Source organism: Tyto alba, unplaced genomic scaffold (assembly GCF_018691265.1).
Source record: "Tyto alba isolate M040663 unplaced genomic scaffold, T.alba_DEE_v4.0 Super-Scaffold_18, whole genome shotgun sequence".
Classification (NCBI taxonomy): domain Eukaryota; kingdom Metazoa; phylum Chordata; class Aves; order Strigiformes; family Tytonidae; genus Tyto; species Tyto alba.
Window position 1 is genome coordinate 17,572,804 of NW_024881280.1, and position 17,661 is coordinate 17,590,464.

Genomic DNA, 17,661 nt, shown 5'->3' on the forward strand with positions numbered 1-17,661 from the left:
TAGGAAACAAGCTTGGTTTGTGCCAGTAAGTTTGTTTCCTGCTGCTAAACTTAGTAGGGGCAGAAAGCATTGCAGAGGAAAATGGGACATGATCCTGGAAAACTATTCTAAACTAATAGATTGAAAATTTGTGTGTACATATTTAGACATACAGTAAAGCTAGTCTACTCCACCACCATGATCAGGACAGGTGTAAAGTTATGGTTAAAATTTTGCAGTGCAGCATCACTTGCTGCAACAATTGAAAAGATAAAATGTTTACTTCATTTAATCTCTCCTGTCCTTCATTTCCTGCTGTTTTTTTTTTTTTTTTTTTTTTTTTTTGTGCTGAAAATATAATGCCTTTATTCTTTTTACTTTCAGGGAAGAATTATTCACAATCAGTAATGCCATTGTAAATGGAAATCGAGTGATATAGGAATAACAGATATTCTGGTTTTATTATATTTTAGATGACTATGTAAGTATTGAATCCATTCTGCTGGTAAATAAAACAGGTAAGCTAAAGTCAGATATGAAATTGGTTCAGCTTCTGCAGTTATGTGCATAAAGCCATAGAAACACTTATATAGATGTGTCACTTTACTCATGCTAGGAAACCCACATTACCTTGACTAAAATGGCACATGGTTGTTTGCAGGATCAAAATAAACATGTAGTTTTACTATCATTCTCCTGAAAATGTTGAGAATATTATACTCTGTGATCTTTTTACAGCTCAGGAACACTCATTTTGTACTTCTATCATCACTGGATTGGTGTTTGTACAGATACCTGCACACATTCACCCCCACACACCAGTCTATGGAAAGGATTCTTACAGGGCTCTAATACAAATAAAACATACTTAATTTTGTGGATAGTTCATAAAACCTGCAAGCTTCGTACTTGAAGCTACGCTTTAGTAATTAGTTCATTGGCACAAAATTTCTGGTAATATGTGAGGCTTGCCAATGGTCTCAGATCTTTCTTCCATTTGTAAATCACGAGCATATCTGTACTATGTTATTTTAAAGACTCTAGTAAAAAGAAAAAAAATATATATTATGTAAGGATGCATTTAGTTGTACTAAACACCATTTGAATTATTCAATAAGAACTGTGGTGAATATGGAAAAATGTGTGTCAAATATTTTTTTCTTAAAAGGGCACATAGATTTTGTGAACTCTATTAGGTATTTTAATCCTAAACCAACTAAACGTTATGTTTAAAACCAGAGTTTATTTAATGTGTTAGTGAAACAAGAACACACTTCAAATCTCTCTAGGTGATGTTGCAGACGAATACACTTTTCCACTTCTTCAAGAGGTATAATAATAAACCAATATGTGGTTACACTCAGGAAATTACTTTCCTTTCTTGATTTTGTAGTGGACAAAAAAATCTATTTCCAAATAATACAGAGACTTTGACCTCAACTGAGATCAAGAATATATTTCAGTGAAGAGGGGCTTTTTGTGTCTTAAATGGCTATATAGACTTAGGTCTCTTATCTGGACTTTGGTTCTCTACTGCTTTTTGAGAACACAATTCCACTATGTTGCTATCAAGAAGGATATGAACTTCACCTAATGTCATTACATGAAGGCAGTCCAGGAACTATTTGATTAAGGAGATTATTAGTCTAATTGATAGAACATTTCATACATATATAGGAAAAATGTATGAAACATAGTAACACAGGCTTAAGAAATATCCACACTGATACGGAGTCATAATTCATGTTACATAACCACCTGCTCCAAGGTCTATTCCACTAATTTATTCAGGTTACTCATGAAAACCACCATCAGTGAAGCTGAATCAGGATAAGTAATGTCCCATTCTTTTTGAGTGCCTGGAATCATTATTAAACTCATTTCAGGTGAGAATCTTCAGGGTAGACTTGAAATGTGGTACTGGAACTAAATGAGTAGTTCTGTTAGAACTGGAACTAGTATAAGTGTTAACTGTTGTCCTCAGCTCTAAGACATTATTACCTAGCCTCTAGCCCCATTGTGGCAAGCTGAATATCAGCTGAACTCCCAAATACTGTCAGAGAACATTAAATAGGGAGCTTAAATTTCATGTTAGTTAAGAGAAGTAAGGATACATTTAAAATCACTTTTAAAACAACAGGTTAGCTACTATCATTCAGATAAAGCTTTCTGTGTTCTCCTTAATCACACCAGCACAAGAACCAGTTTCACAGAACTGTCTTATTTTCATGTTTCATTTTACATATATAGTAAAGTTTATTGGAGAACAAAAACAACAGGACCTCTACTCAGTTAGAAAAGAGAGAACAGGAGCTGAGCAATAATATTAATGCTTAAGTGGTAGCTATCCAGACTTTCTGAAAAAGCATATGGGACTGAAGAGAATAAAAGTATCCTGCACTCATAAACAAAAGGTGAATTCAATGTGGTTTTTAAGGAGCAAGTTGCAGCAGGTCCTACTACATAGTTGTCGTTAATAAATAAAAATAGATATTATGTATGTAAATATTTAGGTTTCACCACATCAGCTGTTTTAAAAAAGTAGATAACACATGAACTAGCTTGTATTCTTCTGTACTGTATTCTTCCAGTGGATAATCTAAGATGTTGGTTACATTGGTCACTTATGTGACTCCAAACGTTGTAAACATTATTTTTCTTAATCAATTATGCTTTAAAAAGTTAATAATATATGTTGTGTCTCAATTATCAACTACTATAAGGTCAGTTATTGCCTTTTGCTTTATGTTCCATCATTTTAAAATTTATGTCAAAGTCTGCCACAAAGTCATATGTTGACCAGTTATGTCTGATATACTAAATGGGACAGTGGTAAACTATGCGGTTGTGCTCAGATATTACTGCTGACTAAAGTCAGCTGGTTAACTTAAAACTGCTAGTTTGTATTAGGATGAGATATAGTTGTTTTTTATAGTTTTTAAGATAGAGAAATCTACCTACTTTTAGAACTTACTCTTCAATCTATACTACTGGAGTCATGACACTGATAGACATGGAGGTTTCTTTTACAGAGAATTATTAGAAAGTACTGAATTTATGAGTGATCTGTGAATATGTATTAATAGATACTTTTGAAAAAAGAAGTAATAAGAAACTTCAATGAAGAAAGTTATGCTAATAAGCCCTCCACAATTGAGATTAGTCTTGTTGTACACTACCCAAAAACCAATTATTATTGTAAGAATGTTAATAGCAAAAGATATTCTTTTTGAACGCTATATACTGAAGTTGCTGGTCATGAGAAACATGCAGAAACAACTTGAAATAGAAGTGTGTACATGAATAATTAAAATAACAGAATAGATTATCTCAAAGATTGACCTTTCAAGGAGCTTTGTTATTGCACTTTATATGAGAGCTTATCTAGTAATAGTTTATATATGTGCATGTATATATGTTTATACGTATATGTGTATGTATACATGTATAAATATGTGTACATAAAGTCTTTTCCACATTTACGTAAAATCTGAGTATTCTCTCAGAATGAACACAATAGATATCAGGGAAGACAAGTTTCTCATCTTCTAATTTCAGATCATTAGAAAAAAACATAAATTCAAAGCTTTTAGGAAGGTTGCTTGGTGCTCTTAAGTTTTTGCTATCTAAATTTCTACCTTATATTACTGATGCAAGAAAGTGTCATTGGCTGAGGAGTCTATTTAAACAGGACACTGAAGTAAAGTTGACAAGAAAATATATTTTGAATTCAGACTCCTACTTAGCATGTCACTAAGACACATGTAACATTGTAGCTGTCAGTGCAACCTGGAACAAAAATTATACATGAATAGGTAGTAGGTAGATTGATATCAAAGAGGTACAGCCTAGAAAAATACTGGAGTGTCATTCAAAGGAATTAAATAGCAGACAATCAATTCCTCTCCCCCCCCCCCAAAAAAAAAAAGTTGATAAAGTATACCAAATGTGAGAAGCTTAGATAAAAAATAAGTGAACAGAACATCTAACTCATATAATAGATACATATAGACTGAATATAACTGGATGAAAATGACCCTCCAAAGGTAACAATACAGCATCTTACTTTGCAGGAGGAACTCTTTTTTCAACAAGCAATGGGTTGGGCAAGAAATTATTTCTTTTTTCTAGTCCTGACTCAAGTTTACAACAGCGATTGTTGGAGGGATAACAATATCACTCTTTCCATAAGTGTTTATTAAGTATCAAAAATTAATGCAATCAGATGATCCACTGATAGAAAAAAATGAAGAAATTAAGAAACAAAAAAATCAGGGCATAATAAGGTATATTTGTAAGTTGAGAAGGAAGTGGCAAAGGACATAATTAAATGGTTTACAAAATACCTGAGCTCTTCCATTAAAGTGACTGATAGTGAAACACTCGGGAAGTAGTTTCAGGAACTTTATGGCTAATACATAACAGAAGGTACAGATCTGGGTTTCTGTTGAGAACCTAAGTATCAGAGAACTAATTATTCACCTTGATTACTGTGTTCTTTATATAAAATAACAATATTGCATGTAGCTGTGGTGAGAACTTGTTTATTTACACTTTAAAATTTCTTTTTATTAATATTCTTACCTGGCCAAATTGCCCATAAATAAATATGTTGCTCTGTCAAGTTTCGAAACAGCCTTTCCTGTTGAATTTGCTCCACACATTGTAATAGATTCCTACATATCTAAACCTAGCACACTAACTGGAGAAGAGTTTGAAGTGGAGCTTCCCCTTCCACAATAACTTCATTACTGAACCTTTAATGGCAGGCTCTTGCAGTTTAGGCTCCTTGGAAAGCAGAGGATGCATCAGACCAGTGTACCATACTGTTCTGCAGCCTGGGGATGAGAGTTCTTAGCTAAGAGGTAGGATGAAACATGATTGAATTTCTTCAAGTAAATGGTAAATCTCCCTCAGCTGTCATTCTTAAGAAAATGCTTAATTCAGTGCTGTCATTTCTACCGGTAGCAAGATGCCTCAAGCCAAGAGCTGTAATACAAAATGTTGCAGCATAAAAGTACTTTTGTGAATTTATTCTTGAGTGCAATCATTTGGAAAATTTTATTTGTTCCCACTGGTAGCAAAATTACCAAAAAAAAAAAAATGTTTAATAGTTTTTTATATTAACTTGTTTATAAGATTTATATTTTTAGGAAACTGTTCATAAAATATTAACTTCTAGAATGATTTTTTTTCTAGGAATGCATTAACTCATAAGCACATGGAGCTATCATTGTAACTGTTTTGGAGCATGTGCTACAGTGCTTATTCTCAGGAGACGTGCTACAGCAATTATTCTCAGGAGACTTCTGAATCAGAGTAGGAAGTTATTTTCTTGTGAATTATGACAGAAACTACAGAAAAGAGTAGTCAACAAAACCCCTACTGTTCATAATTAGATGCCTAAATAAATAAGATATTCAATATATAATATGTTTTATAAACAAATTTATTATACAATAATAAAATAGTTATTACCCAAGTATATTACCCTGTTTTTTCTGACTAATGAAGATTTTAATGAATTATGTGACTAATAGGTGGATGATAATCTAATGTGAGAGGAAAGTTTCAATATAAAACTGAAATGAAGCATTAACTTTAACTATACATTTGTGTGAACATATTGGACACAGTATGGTTTTCAGTAATAAGTTTCTTAGCTTTAGTTTTGTCATATTCTCTTTTTTTTTGTTTTGTTTTGTTTTGGTTTGGTTTTTTTTCCTTCTAGATAGAACCATTAGAACTAACACTTACTTTTCCTAAATAATTAAACTTCTAAAATAAATGCACAGAAAATGGCAGAAAGCATTGATTATTCCTGGGTCAAATCACAAGGATTCTCTCTGATTGATAATGAAAGAGCAAAATATTTGTATGGAAAGATGTGAAATCCCATGGATAAGTTAAATTCTGTTCCAATCAGACAGACTGAACGTTCAAATTGAACATCCTTGCGTAGAATGTTCCTGGATCAGGTTAATAGGGTTTCTGCAGAAATTAAAAATACCAAATCAAAATAAGGTTAGCCAATACTTTCCACTTTGAAAAAAAATAATGTTATTATTACTATTTTTATTATTAATATTATAATGGATGTTTGCATTTGTTTCTGTTCATTCATTTCCCAGCAGGTGTCTCTATACTGCAGCTTTACTGAAAAAAGAATGAGGAAGCAGGCTAATTGCATAAAAATGTTTGAAAACAAGGATTGAAGAAAAAATTAGGCAGATTGAACCTATGACATCACACAATACAGAAGGGGGGGGGGGGAGGAAGGGGGGAAATGAAAAAACTGTAAAGAGTCATTTTACGAGCTTTTAGGTACAATCATATGCACATGTATACAGAACCAAAGTGGGCTTTTTAACTACTGATTCCAACAAAAAGAGATGTTAAAAATGGTGCACTGAAAAAGCAATAGTACAAAAACTAAAGCCTGGGGTTTTTATAAGTTCTAGGAAGAACAGTAACCTCTCCTATTTCCACATATATAAATATATAACCTGTCTAACAACTGCTGGAATTTATTTTCATCAGCAGCTAGAGTGAAAATATTGAAATCACACAAAGACAATGTTGCAACCTTTGCTGGGAACATAAATGTGGAGGTTAATGAAGACTGCAGGGATCTGGAAGAGTTGAGGGGAGAAAAGCACAAGTAGTAAAAGAAAATTATGGTTATGAATAAGAATTCCAGTTTGACTTGGCTCAGGGAAGACCAAAGCAACTTCATTTCATTTGCAACCAGATGCAAAAAAAATCACATTTTATCACTTAATTGGCAACATGTAATCTTTTTAGCCAAACAAAATTTATGCTTTGATGGATCCCAGTTGTATTTCTGCACTGATCTAAGTGGAATGAAAAATCCTGAGTTACCATATAAAAGGACTAAAATTCTGTTTAGCATTTGATTTTAATTGCAGATTTCATGGACAAGAACACTGAGATGAATAACTGATGATGCTGAGAAACATCTGAAATTCCATGTATGATTCACAGTCTAGAATTGAACCTCTGCAAAGTTATATTTTAAAGTCTTACTGTTCACAGAAATAGTGTTTCAAGGTGAGTAAAAGCTGATACTCCCTAGTTTGTCCGTTAATCAATAGTTCACTGAGTATTTGATAAGAACTCAATGAGCCATAAAAAAAGAACAACATGACAAGTTTCATTGATTGTCTCATAAAAAGGGTAAATAAGTGACAGATGACAGGCCCAGTTAGACCTTTACAGCAAGCAGTTACAGTATTCATGGTACATTAGTTACAACAATTTCTATTTTTGGCACAGGAACAGGAAGTGATATAATACCACACATGTCATTTGCATCAATTTATGTGTCACACAAAAAAACCTAGAAATTTATTGTGGTTTAAAAAAGGTCATGGGATTAAAGAGGATTATATCATCGCAGCTGAAATCAGGCTCTGATCTAGAATGCTACTTCAGGAATGTTGTTTCTTGTACAACCTCATGTACAAGGCATTGCGTGGCATTTATGTTCTTGGCCTCTATGGTTATTATTTATGGACTCTAACTGTTTTTCAATATTATTTATAAGGATTCTCTAAATTCCCAATACATACTCAAATGTGAAGTTATTCAATAGTCACTGGCCATAAATCATTGTGCCGTTATTAGGACTTTGCTGCCACATTAATTCTTAAACTTTAAACATAAGAGCAGAGAGTGGAACGTGGGGAGTTAATGAGTCAGAGAAGACCTTTACCTCATAGTGCTGTCAAAATCCAAAAGTTTAAAAGGCAGGTGGGGGAAACAATGTTCTGCAATAAGAAGAAAGCTATCACTGAGAAGACGTTTAAGGGATTCAGGCTAAAACAGTCACATAGACTTTGGATACTTTTCTCTAAATTTTTTTGCATTATTTCCTTTATGAACATTTACTATGCCTTCAAAGTCTCTACTATATTACACATTGTTGTGGTTTGAGCTCAGAGGGCAACTGAGCACCACACAGCTGCTCACTCCCCCCCTTAAATTCTAACTCAGAGAATGAGAAAACAAGCAAAATTCTAGAAGTTTGAGATGAGGACAGGGAGGGATGACTCACCCATTACGGTCATGGGCAAAAGATAGGCTCATTAGGGGAAGAAAAAAAGGGACGTAAGTTTAATACAGATACTAACAACAACACTTAACAGACAGAGCAGGACAGTGAGAAGCTTCACCACATCTTGAGAACACCTTCTTCCCACCTCTCCCTTCTTCCTGGGCTCATCTCTGCTCCCGATATCTTTACCTCCTCCCCCAGTGGCACAGGGGCAGGGAATGGGGGGGTGCAGTCAGTGCTGCCACTTTTTCCATCTTCAGTGGGGGGAGCTTCTGGAACTTCTTGCCCTTGCTCCAGTGTGGTCCTCCTCTCACAGGAGACAGTCCTCCACAAAATTTCTCTGATGTGACACTCTCCCACGGGCTGCAACATTTCTCTAGATGCTCCAGTGTGGGACAACCCTGCATGCTGCAGTCCTCCCAGTGTTGAACTACAACAGCGGGGGCTGCTTCTTCCCACAGGGTCTGAGACAGTGCAGGAACCCCACAAACCACACGTCGGCATCTGCTCCACCATAGGCCTCCATGGGTGGCGGGGGGGGGCTGCCCTGCCATCTCACCACAGGATACAGGAGGGTCTCTGCTCCAGAACACTTCCCCCCACCTTTCCTCCTCCATTCTTCCACTGATGTGTTCATGTAGATGTTACAACTCCTCTTCACAACTCCAACTTGTCCTCTCAGGTCCTGTCTTAAATACATTATTGCAGAGGTGCAGCCACCATCACTTGACCTTGGTGCAGAGTTGGGTTAAACTTGGAGCAGGGGGGAGCTTCAAGAAGCTTCTCACAGGGGCCATCACTGTATCCCCCTCCCCTGCTACCAAAAACCCCCACCACACACACAAACCCAGCACACATGTCTCCTTGCTACTTCATTCTTATTTTGCATTTTTTCACAGGGTCCTGCCCCACCAAGGAATACTGCATTGTTCACTACTGCCTATTCAAATTTACAGAACATGAAGAATGTACATGAAAAACAGTTAGACCTGCAGAGGAATTTACAGATGTTTATTTTGTTGATTCTGCAGAGAGAAATCCTTCCTTCCCTCAAGATTCCTAAAAACAAGCGAAGCAAGACTGAGATGATTTTCACTTCAATTAGGGAACTCACTGACTCTTTCACCTTCTTTGGTGTAAGGAAAAATGACTTAATTCTTGTAGAAGGAGGGAAAAATCTTTGAGACTTCTCTGGTTCCTTTTCTGTATAGCATTTCTTGCAGGTCTGAACACTGGCAGTTGGAAGAAGGCAAAGACAATCAGTCCTTTCATATAACAGTAGCCTAGTGTGGGTAATGATGAAGCTTGATATCTATGCCTTAAAATAAAAGTGAGAAATATTAAAAGTGTCCTAATTTGAAATGTTGTTGTAGGGATTTTTATTATTTTCTAAAACTACTGATAGGTCTGCTGGACTTTAAATAAATATTTATTTGCTAGTTTCTTATCTGGAGAACACATTTAAATGTTTTAGATTTCATGTATGACTAAAATTTCAATCTTTCACACAACTACCTACCCTTGTCATATTATATTGATCTTGGTCAATTTCCTCCTAAAAAAAGTATTTTCAGTCTTTGGCGAGGGTGGTGGTTTAAATTTGAATCGCCTTATTTCATGAAATAAATGGATTTTTTTTTTTTCCTTCAAGGACACCTGTAATAGCTAGTGTTGATTTCATAAAACTAGTTAGTACTCATCAATGTAACAGGGTTATTTCGAGATGAGACAAATAAAAGCTGAGGAAAACAATGTTGTGACCTCAGTTGCACAGTAGATTTTATGTTACTGAGCATATAGTTTCCAAAAGGTGACTTATTTTGTTGAGCTATTGTCTGAAAGTTTTACTTTTGCTGTGTACTGAATAAAAGGTGTAGGGCTTCTATCTTCAGTTACAGCAACATCATCACAAGCCAGCTCTCAGCAGTATGCATGCCAAGTTCATGCTTAAGTTAAATATGTGCTGAAGTGCTTTTCTGAATCAGAGCCATAATTGCAGCAATTTATTTAGATCATATTGTGGTTCCTTAAAGAAAAGCAAATCCCAGAAGGAATGACATTTAAAAAGGCAACATTTATTTCCTAGAATCTTGTATCTATAATAAGGTTTACTTCTGCTCTTTTTAAATATTCTGGCATGAGTAAGTATATATGGGAGTACACAACATAAATGATACTAGGCTGTAAATTCTATTAAAATGGCAGTGGTTTTACTGTCATTGCTGCATATCTTTCTTTAAATGTCCCATGCCACTACTAAGCCAAGATATCAGTCTTTGGAAGTGTGACCTGGAAGTTAGCCAGTGAGCAGTTGAAATTAACACTTTCCAGCACTACCATTCTGAGTCTAGCCAAGTTTTCAAATATATCATCTGTAAGAGTACGCCAAGCCAAAGAGTACACAAAGGTACTGAGTATCATGACTCCATAGACAGAGTAGAGAGGGGATGTGGGATGGAATAACTAGCTGGTAGTGCTGGGAGTCACAGGAGACCTTCCCTCTGAGATGCTCTTATAAGTATTTCTTCCCTTTTGTCTTCGTTACTGCATCAGTAATTGAGCTGCTGGACATCCGTTTGCCAGAACACATCATCTTGCTCTGTCCTGCCAGTGAATGAGCAGGTGGCAGTGATGACATAGTGCCAATTTCAAGTGCATTCTAAGAAGCAGGCTAGGGGCAACATGGCCTATTTGTTTTGCATAACACCAAGTCATTAAAAAAGCTAACATACCTAATCAGACACTTTTCAGAATAGCTTATCAGTCTCAGTGATCTGCCTTGGTTAACACAAATCCTGGATCCAGTATCATCTAAGTGGCAATGCACTTGTATTAGTTAGGAAATCAAGGGGGAAATGAAGGCCAAGGGTGAGGAAAAGTTTTTTTGTCATTGCATAATTTGTTAGCCAGAATGCTTGGTAACTGTGTGGTAGGTTGTTTCTGTTGCTAGTGTTTTGCTTTTTTTTTTTTTTTTTTTTTTTTTAATAAAACAAAGACATGAACTCCAAAAATAGTGTTGAAAGTAGAACTGTAAGGCACTTAACCTGGATTGATGGAGTTTGCACTTGATAAGAGACTTCCCAGAATGTATATTATACTTTGACATAGGTATACTACATGACTATTAGTGCTCTATTTTTACACTACTGTGTACTTTATAGCTGGACCACCTCACATATTTATCACAAAGAACTCTTTTAACCTAGGGAAAAGGCAAGACAATCTGTGTTGCACATGCACAGAATAGAAAATTACAGATCAGACAGATGACAAATAGGGATAAATACAGAGATATGTGACATTTCCTAGAATCAGAATATTTCTTGATATTTCTCTTTATTTCCTTCTGAAACTCAGTTAGAATTAGACACTTACCTATTTTAAGGGCCTTTTGAAAAAATTGTCAATTATTATATGGATTGAGTACACTAGCAGTGCATTTTTAATGTTGAATCATCTTGCTCAATCTGCTTATTAGCAGTCAGGCTGGTAAAATCAAACTACTGGGAAACTGTTTAATAGAAAAGAAGTTCTTAAAAGAAAGATTATTCTATCCTTTTCTTCTTTTCTTCTTTTTTTCTTTTTTTCTTTTTTTCTTTTTTTTTTTTTTTTTTTAATATATTTTGATTGCATATGGAAAGTGAGCACAGGGCTTGGCCACTGGATATAACAGCAGCAAATTGGAGAAGAGAAAGCTGAATGTGAATTTTTGTAAGATGGGAAATATGAGGAGAGGGTCAGACTGGAGGGGAGTTTATCTTAAGTACCACATCTTTGAAAAACAACACTTTGAAGTGTTTTCTCTAAACCTTTCAAAGGGATAGAGACAGAAAAAAAGAGCAAGAACTAACTAGAGGATAAGTACCAGGAGGCTAAGCCAGATGGAAGATAAAACTCTCTCTCTTTGTAGCAACTGTGTGTGAGTCCCTTAAAATCTAGCTGATTAGATAGAAGACACAACAATTGAAGTGTTAAACATACAGCATACACCACTGTCCAAGTGCCACTCCTGTGCGCTGGTAATGTGAAATGATGGTTTCTATGTGTTCTATACATGTGGAATTACTAACAAAACATTTGAGAATAGTTATTAATAAAATGCCAACCAAGTGCTTTCAAAATTGTATGAACAGGGATCAATTTATCAACTACTGAAATGCAGTTGTTTTTACAGTGAAACCCAGCAACTCTTCTGTAATGCACAGCTAGCGACAGAAATGGTATAAACAGAACTGCAGGGAAATTTTGTCAAAGAGAATACAATTCCTTATGGGACTGAGACAAACAACCATGAAAACTTAAGGGCCTGCTCAACAGTAACTGAACTCAATAAGCATTATCAGGATTCTTTTTAAAGCAAAGTTGTTAGAACTAGAAATACAGAATATTAGCATAAACCAAGAAACAACAGGAAAGCTTCTAAGTCTAAAGCTGAAGCATGTGTTAAGAGCTGAAGTGTGAAACCTGATTTCCCAGACATAATTCATTTAGCCATCTTCCTGTTTGTATCTTCTGTCCTGAACTAGAGAAAAAAAAAAAAAAGAGACCTGAAGTCTAATCCTTTTTCATCCACATCTAAGAAGTATTTGATACAGTCCTGAAGAACATGCATTAAGAAAACATTAGTTGGGTCAATATATGACAAAAATGTAGATTTTTCATTTATTTGTCTTAAATTTCTCTTCTCCTTTTAGCCCTCTAATTTTGCCCTTAGTGACTTACTCTCTCATGCTGTCCTTTGGAATCTGCCATCACCTTTCCCCTTTTCCAGTTTATCTAGATATGCTGTGCTACCTGTAATTGGAGTCAACATATTTAATGAATTTATCCTCATTTTAACCTGAAAAAAAGACCCCTGAGTTTTTGCAAAAATATGATGAATTTTTTTGCCTATGCTTTAACACACAGAATCTTCTTCAGCTGCTACCTGTGTTTCAAACCTGGCTCATCTTTTGGGAAGTACAGACTGCCTGGACATAAAAACTAATCTATTTGAAACTATCTTAATGATCTGATTTATAAGATGCACCTGATATTTGCAAGAAGTGAAATATCAAGTCCATGTGTAAATGAAGAATGAAAACTTTCTCTCAAGATAGTATTTTTTCTGCTTGTATATGTGTGTTTCAAATAGTGCTTTGACAGCTTTCTGGAGGTGGAAGAGCTTGAGCAAACTGTGAAAGATAATCTGATGTATTTACTGTGAACAGGTTGCAACAATACCAACAATCAGGAAAGGATAAGAAGAAAGCTCAGCATGGGGTTTGGTGAGATAATAAATTTTCTGATCTTTGAAAAAAATAGAATGGATTATCAAAGAAAAAGGAGTTGAAGTTTATGGTATAGAAAAAAAAGTTTATAGTAAAATAAGTGCTCTTCAATTTTCTATGCCTAAAATGGAACAAACAGTTTTGCCAGAGTCATTTTATTCTTTTCTCACTTGTATTATCTCTATTTTGCAAACGGCAGAGTGAACAGTTTGTCTCTGCAATCTGATAGAGTCTAACGTACAGTGTCTTGCTAGAGACTTAGATAACTTTCTTGGACTACAATTATTGTAGAATGATAAAAAAAAAAAAAAAAAGCTGTAGTTTAATGTAGGCTCACAAGAGTCAGAATTCAGTTTAAAAGATGTTCTTTATAGCATCCCTTAGTGGACTCTGCATCTTTTTTTAGCTATACAGTCTGGTTAATACAAAGAAAGTAAAGTAGGAACATGTAGGTGACATCTTCTGACTTGATTAGTAGTAATAGATGTTTGTGATTTCAGTGCATCACAGTTCTTGGATTAGTACCACTATGATACTAAGTTAGTGATGGAAAAAGAAGTCCCGGTAATAAACACAACAAAAATAATATGTAATTCGCAGCATGTTTATGTTTAATTATTACTGTTGAGCTAGTGGATCGAATATTTTCTTGAGCTCCAACAAGCAGTCTCTAAAAACCAGTATCCAAAGATAACAATATCATTCATATCACAGTCTTTTAAAAAATTTTAAAATTCCTTAGGAAGTTCTGAATGTGAATATTCCAAAGATGGAGAAAAAGTCTTTTTCCAAGAAATTATGCTGGTTTTTAGAAGTTATCTTTCTTCTGATTGACCCATATATTTTTCTTATTTTTTGGTGATATTTAGTTTATTGGGTTTTTATTTGTCCCTTTAACCTTAGTGAGAAAATTTTGCATAGATATTTCAATTCATTGGTTTCAGAATGAGGAACATTTGCTAAATATGTGTATGACGTAGAAAGATCTGATATCTGGGGATTGATGTAAACAATTGTTTTCAGATCTATGTCTTACTTAACCATTTCTTTAATATATGTTATAGTATAAATTAAGGTTATTGTATAGCAGGACAATGTACAAAACTCTCCCCATAGTAGGTGAATACATCTGTACTTCCTTGTCTATCTTCAACTGCATTAAACTGTGCTATCTACACTGTTACTGATACTAATATCATCTACTCTAGGATCTCAAATGGTTTTTGCCTCTTGTTTGTTGGTGTTTGTACTCATGTCTCCAAAGCATTTGGTTTCTACTTGACACTGTCACAGGGGAATCAAAGTATGCACCCAGCTACAGGAACATTTTGTTGAGTTTGGTGAAAATCAGCTGCTAGAAGTTAAATCTGAGGTCCAGGTTTTGTTGAGAACATCTTTCCTTTGGTGAAAAAAAAAAAAAAAAAAAAAAAAAAAAAAAAAATTCTGGATTTTATATATTCATTTAATCAAACTTTAGATAACTACACTAATGATGAGCAAGGTTGTCTTAGGTGTTGCTCTGTGGACAAGAGCAATGCACATGTCAGGGAACCCATGGGAACCATCACAGCCCTCCATGTTTCTCTGTAGATGTCTTAAGCCAAGCAGGCAAAGTATATCTCAGCTATTGTTTCAGAAGGGTTACTTTTTTCTACAAAACACTTTTAAATTTTCAGTCATGTATCAACATATTTGAGTCAAAATGTCTCAGTGTTGGCAAGAATCCTTACTGTGAACTTTTGAGTCCATCCACTGATAAACTAAGTGAATACAGTCTGTACTTTTCCTCACCTTGATCTTAATACATTTATGAGGTTTTCATGCTTCATTAAAGTTCTGTTTAAATTGGTGAACTGTTCTCCCATATTAAACATTTGTTTAATCTTCTAGCATTTCAAGGATTTGTCATAATTTTGAGCCCTCAATTCTACAAATGATAATTTTTCAGCTTTTTGTCTCAGTGTTGTCCATAATATCAACAATATATGGATTTTTATCTAGTTCTTTATACTCTAGATGTTATCAGTGATGACAGAAAGAGAAAGCAGATACATTTGATGCTATTTTTTATGCTCAGTTATATTCCTGTCCTGAGAACATTAGCAACCATTGAGATTTCATATGACAGAATGGTGTTCCAAAATGTGAGTCTACTCTATCAAAAACTTCGGTCTATCAAATGAAAGTTCTACCAGATATCTGTGGTCTATCAATTGCCTTTGAAATTTAGCCCTGCTGTTGACTGAGAATTATTTGAAGTACTTTTCTACCAGGGTCTTCAGAATAAGTGTTCTACATAGAATCTAATGGTCTTAAATCCAGCTTGTTCTTCTTCAAAATGTATATCCACTGTGCAAGAGTAGTATGATTTATTTTTAGCTTTTCAAAACAATGAGAAATTTCAGGATTATTCCACATTTCCAGCTATCACCATATACCTTTTTTTATATTGTGTTTTCACACTACAAAGCACACTTGATTTTCAGTGTTTTATCTCCTTTCTTATTCATTGCCTCTCCTCATTTTTATTTTTTCTTAGTATTTTTTTCTAGTTCTCTTCTTTGGCTAGCTTTCTTGTCTTTGGCTTGAAGTACTGAAGCTTGAATTCCACTGTGCGGCTCATTTTTCTTCCATTCTAGTCTTTGCCTCTGTCTCTCATAGATATTCTGTTCGTCTTAAGATTTCTTGGATTTATTTTCGGTTTGGCAAAGTTAAGATTGTGGATGTTCTTGATATGACTGTTCAATGTGCTTTTACATTTGTTTGAATATAATCTATTTGATTTTCTGATTCACCATCTGGTGAGTTTGTGTTTGTTAGGTAACATGAAGTTGGAAAGAACTAGGCTGTTCACTAAACACAAACCAATGAGTTTCTTATCATTTTGATGATGATTTTCTTCCAAAGATTTCCCACTGTTCTGTACAATTCTTTGTTGTAACATCCTAAACTGACATTTACAGGAGGTAAATCATGTTTTGTTATTCTTTCAAACAAGCAATGGGGAAAAATGTGGAAGACACCTTTGTTCCTTCTGGTTATATTTCTCTGTAAGGGAATAGCTTGGCTCTGTTGACATCCATCACAAACTGTTGATGAGTTTGGAATATATATTGTATTGGTTAAACAAAACCAATAAGAGGCTAGCCAAATGGTGCTGCAAATGCAATTGTCTTGAAGATCTTTTTTGCCACTGAAGCATATATAGATAAAATGGAGATACCTGAAATATATTCTGTCTCCACCACCCATTCATTATCACTAATGGTCTGGATTCCTGTCTATAATTGTTCAATGCACTTTTCTAATGATAACGTCAATACTTTGAGGAATTTGCCTTTTAAACATTTGTTTGTTTACTTGTTTGGGGGGTTCTTTATTTGGTTGGTTGGTTTGGCTTGTTTTGTTTTTTCCTGAAGCCTTAGTATAGAGTAGGGATTGATTAAGCTCTTATGAGTGGCCATATTATTAGGGTGGTAATTTATTTCCTCAATTGTAACTAGCAAAATTTTTATAAGTAAAGCCTTCACTTCACATTTACATGTATTTACATTTATCCAAGCTTAAGAAAGCAGATATTCAAAGTAATCCCAATAGCAGAACAATTATTTTCTAATATTGTTGTACATTGTTGTAACATAGTTACATATTTAACATATTTTAAAGCAAGATTGAACAACATTGCTCATCAGTTCATTCAAAAGAAAATAAAATTTTGTACTATTTGCACATATCTTATTACTGTTTCAGAAGAAAGTACTTGAAAGTCCACTGACATTTCTTTCATAATATGGTAATCATTTTCTCACAACTGTTGTCACTTTCAACATAAGCTGAATGTCAGTGAGATTGTGGACAAGAAATCTCCTGTTGAATTCTAATGGATATGGTTTGAGACTGCTACATACTTCCCTCAGGAGAGTGTACTTAATGCAGTGTCCTTGTCATCCCTGGCCCTGCCTTCTTGTGGCATAGCTTCTTCAGTGTGGTGCCCCCAGGAATGCCTGCAAAGGAAGTTCTACTGTGGCAAGCACTAAAATAAAGCTTTGTAAATTTCTTGAAAGCAGTTTCTGAATCTGAGTAAAAGTTGAAGTCATTGTCCATTGTGTCCATGGAGACACCAAAAACCACTTCAAACTATGATGGCCTCTAGTTCAAGTGAATTAAGCGTGAGAGAAAGAAGTGTATTTTTGTACCCTTTGCCACAGGATACTCATTTTGTACTTCTTCAGTTTTAAGATGTGTTAAATTAGAGTATAAAACATTCATCACATAATATCACATCCTTTTAATTGAATTCATTAAGACAAGTTGCTACGGAGCAAAGAACCAATT

The 17,661-nt window shown here is 34.7% G+C and overlaps 1 long non-coding RNA gene across 1 annotated transcript; it reads left to right on the forward strand.

Annotated features, from left to right (window-relative positions):
- Positions 1 to 387: 387 nt before the first annotated feature.
- LOC116965724 lies at positions 388 to 9,352 on the forward strand. Its single transcript, XR_004409593.2, has 3 exons — positions 388 to 460; positions 6,909 to 7,050; positions 8,956 to 9,352. It is a non-coding gene; the product is annotated as an uncharacterized LOC116965724 (long non-coding RNA).
- The last annotated feature ends 8,309 nt before the right edge of the window (positions 9,353 to 17,661 follow it).